Genomic DNA, 6000 nt, shown 5'->3' with positions numbered 1-6000 from the left:
TCCATCATACAGGTAGGTGAAGCTGTCATTAACCGGTCCCTTATTGGTAGAGACTCATCCATTTTCAGTTTGTTACATTTATCTATTGACTGCACATGCCAGCCCTTAGCAGCAGAAATGAATTAGCACCTAGTTAGAGGGAAAACAAATTAAATGCAAGAAGATACTCTCTTCCCAGCAGCTTGGGAGGCTGAGGCAGGAGGATTGCGAGTTCAAAGCCAGTCTCAGTACTTAGTGAGGTCCTAAGCAACTTAAGACCCTGTCTCAAAATAAAATAAATAAGTAAATAAAAAGGATTGGGGACATGGCCCAGTGGTTAAGTGCCAATCCCCAGTACCAAAAAAAAAAGGAGAAAAAGAAAAAGATACTCTCTTACATTTCTCAGATTAGTAAAAATTCAAGTCTGACAATGCCAAATGTTGGTGAGGATGTAGAGAAACTGAAATGAAAGAGTTCACTGGCGAGGATAGAAATGGTTTAATCAATTTGGGGAGCAATTTGGCAATGTCTGGTCCTGCAAGATACATAGTCCTTTAGCTCAACAATTCCCTGTTCAGGAAATGCTAAAGAAATGCTCCTACATGTGGACCAAGAAACAGGGCTGGGGATGTAACTCAGTGGTAGAGCGTGCAAAGGCCCAGAGATCAATCCCTGGCCCCCTGCCCCCACAAAAAAAGGAGGGAGGGAGGGGCCAGGAGGGAAGGGAAGAAGAGTAACCACCCCAGCACGTGGAGGGGTGCTCACCAGAGACACATCCCAGCACTTTTATTATTTTGAGACTGGGTTTCAACTTGCAACCCTCCTGCCTCCCTCTCCCAAGCAGCTGAGATAATAAGCATTTTTTTCGTTTTTGTTTATTTTTGCATTCTTGATCATTTTTAAGTATGCAATTCACTAGCATTGATTACATCATCATATGATACAACGCTCACCACTATCTAGTTCTGAAAGTTTGCTCTTCATTACCCCAAACTGAAACTCCATCCCCACTGCATAAGAACCCATTCCCTCCCCCGCTCAGGCTCAGGACCTCTTGATGTACATTTCACTTCTATAAATTGACCTACTTTAGAGATTTCATGTAAGTGGAATGGTCACATTTGTGCTTTTATGACTTATTTCACTTAATGTTTTCTAGATTCATCCATGTCGTAGCATATATCAGAACTTCATTTCTTTTTATGGCTAGAAAATATTCCATTGTTTATTACCACACTTTGTTTATCCATTCATTTATTGATAGCCACTTAGGTTGTGTCTACCTTTTGGCTATTGTGAATAATACTTCTTTGAACATCAATGTACCCTGTTTGAGTCCCTGCTTATAATTCTAGATATAAACCTGGAAGTGGAATTGTTTAGCTTTTTCATTTTTTAAATACACACACACACACACACACACATATATATATTTTTGGTGCCAGGGAATGAACACAGGGATGCTTAATCACTGAGCCATATCCTCAGCCCTTTTTACTTTTTATTTTGAGACAGGGCCTTGCTAAATTACTTGGGGCCTCGCCAAGTTGCTGAGGCTGGCTTTGAACTCACAGTCCTCCCTGTAATCAGAGCTGAGATTACAGGCACTTGACACTGCACCCAGCCTTTTTTTTTTTTTTTTTTTTTTTTTTTTTGAGATAGGGTCTCGCTAAGTGATAAGTGATCCTAGATCAAACTGGGGATCCTCCTGTCTTAGTCTCCCAAGTTGCTGGGATTACAAGCATGTCACTGTACCCAGCTATGCTCAGCTTTTTGAGGAACCCAGAATTATTTATTTTTAAAGTCACCAATATTATACTCCAGGCCTTTTTTGTATGACTGAAACATTTTATAAATTTAAGAAGTGGAACAAGTTATAATTGGAAGCTACCACTTGCATTGTTAATACTTTTGCATTGCATCATTAATTCAAAGCCATTTGTCTTGGGTTCCTTTTTTTATTTTTTATTTTTTCTGTGCTGGGGACCCAAACCCAGGGCCTTGCATGTGCTGTACAAGCACTCCACCTCAGAGCTACACCCCAGCCCCAAATGCCTGCCATTCTAGTCCATTTATAATGCTGAGATGTTCACCCCATCCTGCAAACAAGACCCTGGGCTCCAGCAGCTCCAAGCCTGTGAGGGGGGATGATGGTTCATTCATGTTGTCCCTTGAGCCTCAGGCTGGGCTCCTCTTTCTCCTGGAGCTCATTTCCAGAGAACTCAGCATTTTCCTTGCAGCATGTGATCTGCCAAAGGCAGCTGACCCCAGGCTCCTGGGAGGTAAGCACCCTGGCGTGCGCGGAGGGAAAGAGGCTGGTACATCTACCCAGGAGGCGTCTGGAGACCTGACTGCGAGTCCCAGGTCTGCCTCATGAGACCTCTCTAGGCCTCGGGTTCCTCATCTGAAAAGCTAGAGTGAATGAGGCCGGGGCTGCCAGACCTGTGGTCTGCAGTGTCTCAGGAGGGAAAGAAGATGAGCCTTTCCTTGGGCCATTTAACCCATCACTGCAGCTCCCAAGCATTTGACATCTGCAAAACACCATTAGGTAAGTGTTAACTTGTCCCCACCGCCAGGCTTAGTGCTTGTAAATGTACTGTGACGAGTGTAATGTGTTTATGAGAATGTGCATAATAAATTATCAGAAATAGCTGCACTTTTAATATCGCTTAATATATCAAGTTTGCCTCGCAGCAGCTACAGCTATATTGCAAACATGTAAGTAGACTCGTTCGCCTTGATGCTCCTCCACACTTCCCGTGCTGAGGCCTCCGTGTGCGAAGGAGGTGGGGGCCCCAGAATAGATGACTCCGACATCCCATCCTGACTTACTCTTCATCATCCAGAATCTAAAGAAAACTGGGGCTTCGTTCATCACCAGGGCCCCCTGCAGAGTGCAGCAGGGGCCTGTGACAGAGGAGGCACTCAGTAAACATTTGTCGAAACGTGGATTCATGAATAAATGAATGGACAAGAACCCCTGGAAGGCTCCTCTCTGCCAACCAGCAAGAGTGTTTGGAATTCTTCCATCGGCCTCTGCTTTGGGTTGAAATTTTCTATTAATATCAGTACAAAGAAGTTTCTATTAGCACAGCTCGCCAAGAGCTCCTCCAGTGATCAGGGGAGGTGAGCAAATGGGGGTACAAGCTAGGTCAGTGCCAGGTACATGAACACCATCCAGAGGTGCCAACCAAGGACATCCAGCCAAGAGCTACACAGAAATTCCTCCCTCAAAAATGCATGTCGCCTGCTGGAAGGAAAGACATTAAGTGATTATTCTCAGACAAGAAAGAGGTTACAATATCCACATTGAGGCATTTCAGACTCCCCAGTGTGGCTTTGCCAAACCCCTCCAGAAATTCCAACACCTATCAGATATTCACCTTCCTAGACAGGAATTGCAAAGTACCGAGAGATGGTGTGGATGGGCGTGTATTACACATGTGAACAGTGTGGGTGCAGACAAACAGGTCGAAAATCACTGTATCAAACCATTAGCACCTCCTAACCCAGCAATTCTCAGCCTTGGTTGTGCATTAAAAAAAAAAACCCAGGGGGTGCTTGTTAAGACACATTGGGAATACACACACACATACTCTGGATCTGTGAGTGTGAGGTGGGAACCCAGAATTTGCATTTGTTAGGGGGTACTGGGGACTGAACTCAGGGACACTCAACCATGGAGCCACATCCCCAGAACTATTTTGTATTTTATTTAGAGAGAGGGTCTCAACGGAGTTGCTTAGCACCTTGCTTTTGCTGAGGCTGGCTTTGAACTCATGATCCTCCTGCCTCAGCCTCCAAGCTACTGGGATTACAGGCATGAGCCACGGTACCCGACTTGGAATCTGCATTATTAACAGACATCCCAGTGGGATAGATGTCCGGAGCTTCCTTTGAGGAGTCTGCTTCTACCCCACTGGACAAGAGCCTTTGAGAGGCTCTGTAGGGAGTGGGAGTTAAGGGAAAGTTCAGAAGCCTGTTTGGAGAAGCAGGAAGAGGACAAAACACGGGGCTCCCAAGAACTGTAAACAAGGGCAGATGCTCCTCACTTAATTTTGCCAAGGGCTGGTTCAGCTGCAGTGCTGCCCACCCTTGCAAAATGATTGATAGATCTTGGACATGTCCAGCTGCTCAAAGATCCCCACACAGGCCAGCCAGCACCCAGCCATGGCAAATACGTTCACTTCTGAATGTGCTTCCTCTCAACATGCTCATGCGACAGACAAGGAGAGAAACCAAATGCATTTTACCAGTAGAGAAACTGAGGCAAGAGAGGGGCATTAGATGAGGACAGCGCCCGGAAGTCAGGGGTGAGGGAACTACAATTCCTGAGCACCTGTCGCCTGCCAGGCCGTGTGCCGGGCATTTTGCATCCCTCCTCACCTTTAATTCTCCCATGGTTTTCTAATTTCCCATCTCCTAGATGAGACTGGGGGCCTCAGGGAAGCTACTCACACAAAATCAGACACATTTGGAGGAGGACGCGGACACTGGCTTTGGAATCCAAGCCTGTCTCACTCCCTGATGTGTGCTCCTTCTAGAAACTGGATCTCTCTCCAGATAATACCACTTCTCCCCCCACCACCTATCATGGGGTGGTGCCCTTGCATGTGTCCTCTGAGAGTGAACGGTTCCCAGCATGTGCTGGATGCCTGTGGGAATGTGTGAGTGTGCGTCCTGCCGGTCTCTGCTCGGCCAGTTCGCTGCTTGTCCTGCGGGTGTGCATGAGTGGCAAGTGCCCAGCTAGCCCTGCCCACCTGCCCACATGTGTGCATGTGTGGGGTCCCAGGCCAGCATGCAGGCTGGAGTGAGTGTGAGTGAGGGTGATGGCCCTCCACCCTGCTCCTTCCAGACTTTCCCCAAGAGCTAGTTTCTGCAGAGCCAAGAGCTGGGAGCAGATCCTCCAAAAAGCATAACCCACAGGAGGTGAAGAGGCCATGAGGAAGAAGTCAGACCCCTTTCTCCATCCCCCTACTCCCCCTCCCCATCCCCACTCCCAGAGAACACAGGAGCAGAACCTTGCTATTAAAAGGGCACAGGGTCAGGGGTCAGCATATCTAGGCTCTTGCTAGCCACCTGACCATCTGAAGCCTCAGTTTCTCCATCTGCAAGATGATGACCACATCCTCCTCTCTCAGTAAAAAAAACAATATGAAATGGTGGTTCAGTGTCTGTATTTTAATCATCATATCATTACATAATCATTTTATGAGGCAGCCACCTCTGGCACAGAAAAACTCGCTGTGTGCCTATGTAAGGACTTGCCCCCTTAATTCATCCTAGAATGAGAACCTCACTGGCTCCAGGCTCTTCTGTCCTTCCCTTGGCCTTCGACTCTTGGCAGACTGAAATGTGTCCACCAGGATCCCAGGGGGTTCTAGGGGTTCTAGGCCAGGTCATCCACTGTAACCCTGGAGAGGAGAGCCAAGTTCTGGTCCCTCTTCCCTCCCTGCCTTCTCCTCAGTGTGGACTGTCCCTGCTCAAGAAGCCTCAAGAGGAGTTTGAGGGACAAGGTTTTAACCTGTGCACCCAGCTCTGTTCTGAGTCCCTCCATCTGGAGGTGGGGGAAGTGGTAGACGGAAGGGTGGGAACAAAGACGTTGAAGACACTTGAATTCCAATCCCAGCTCTGCCACCAGCAGTCATCCCAGTCAGGTCCCTGTGCCTGAGGTTTGTTTTTTTTTTTTTTTCATTTTATTTACTTATTTGTATTTGCAGTACTGGGGATGGATCCCAGGGGCACTCTACCACTGAGCTACAGCAGCTGGGGCTGCCCCTTTATATTTTATTTTGAGACAGGTCTTCCTAAATTGCCCAGGTTGGCCTCAAACTTGTAACCCCCTTGCCTCCACCTCCCCAGTAGTTGGGATTATAGGTGTGCACCACTGCACCTTGTGAGCCTTAAGTTCCTTACCTGCAAAATGGGAGCAGCATGCTCTGCCTACATGATGGCGTAGTAAAAGGAATCAATAAGAAGAGAGCCCAGAACATTCTTGGCACAGGATTGCATGATTTTCGA

Source organism: Sciurus vulgaris (genome assembly GCF_902686455.1).
Source record: "Sciurus vulgaris genome assembly, chromosome: 3".
Taxonomy (NCBI): Eukaryota; Metazoa; Chordata; class Mammalia; order Rodentia; family Sciuridae; genus Sciurus; species Sciurus vulgaris.
This window is presented reverse-complemented; position numbering follows the sequence as displayed.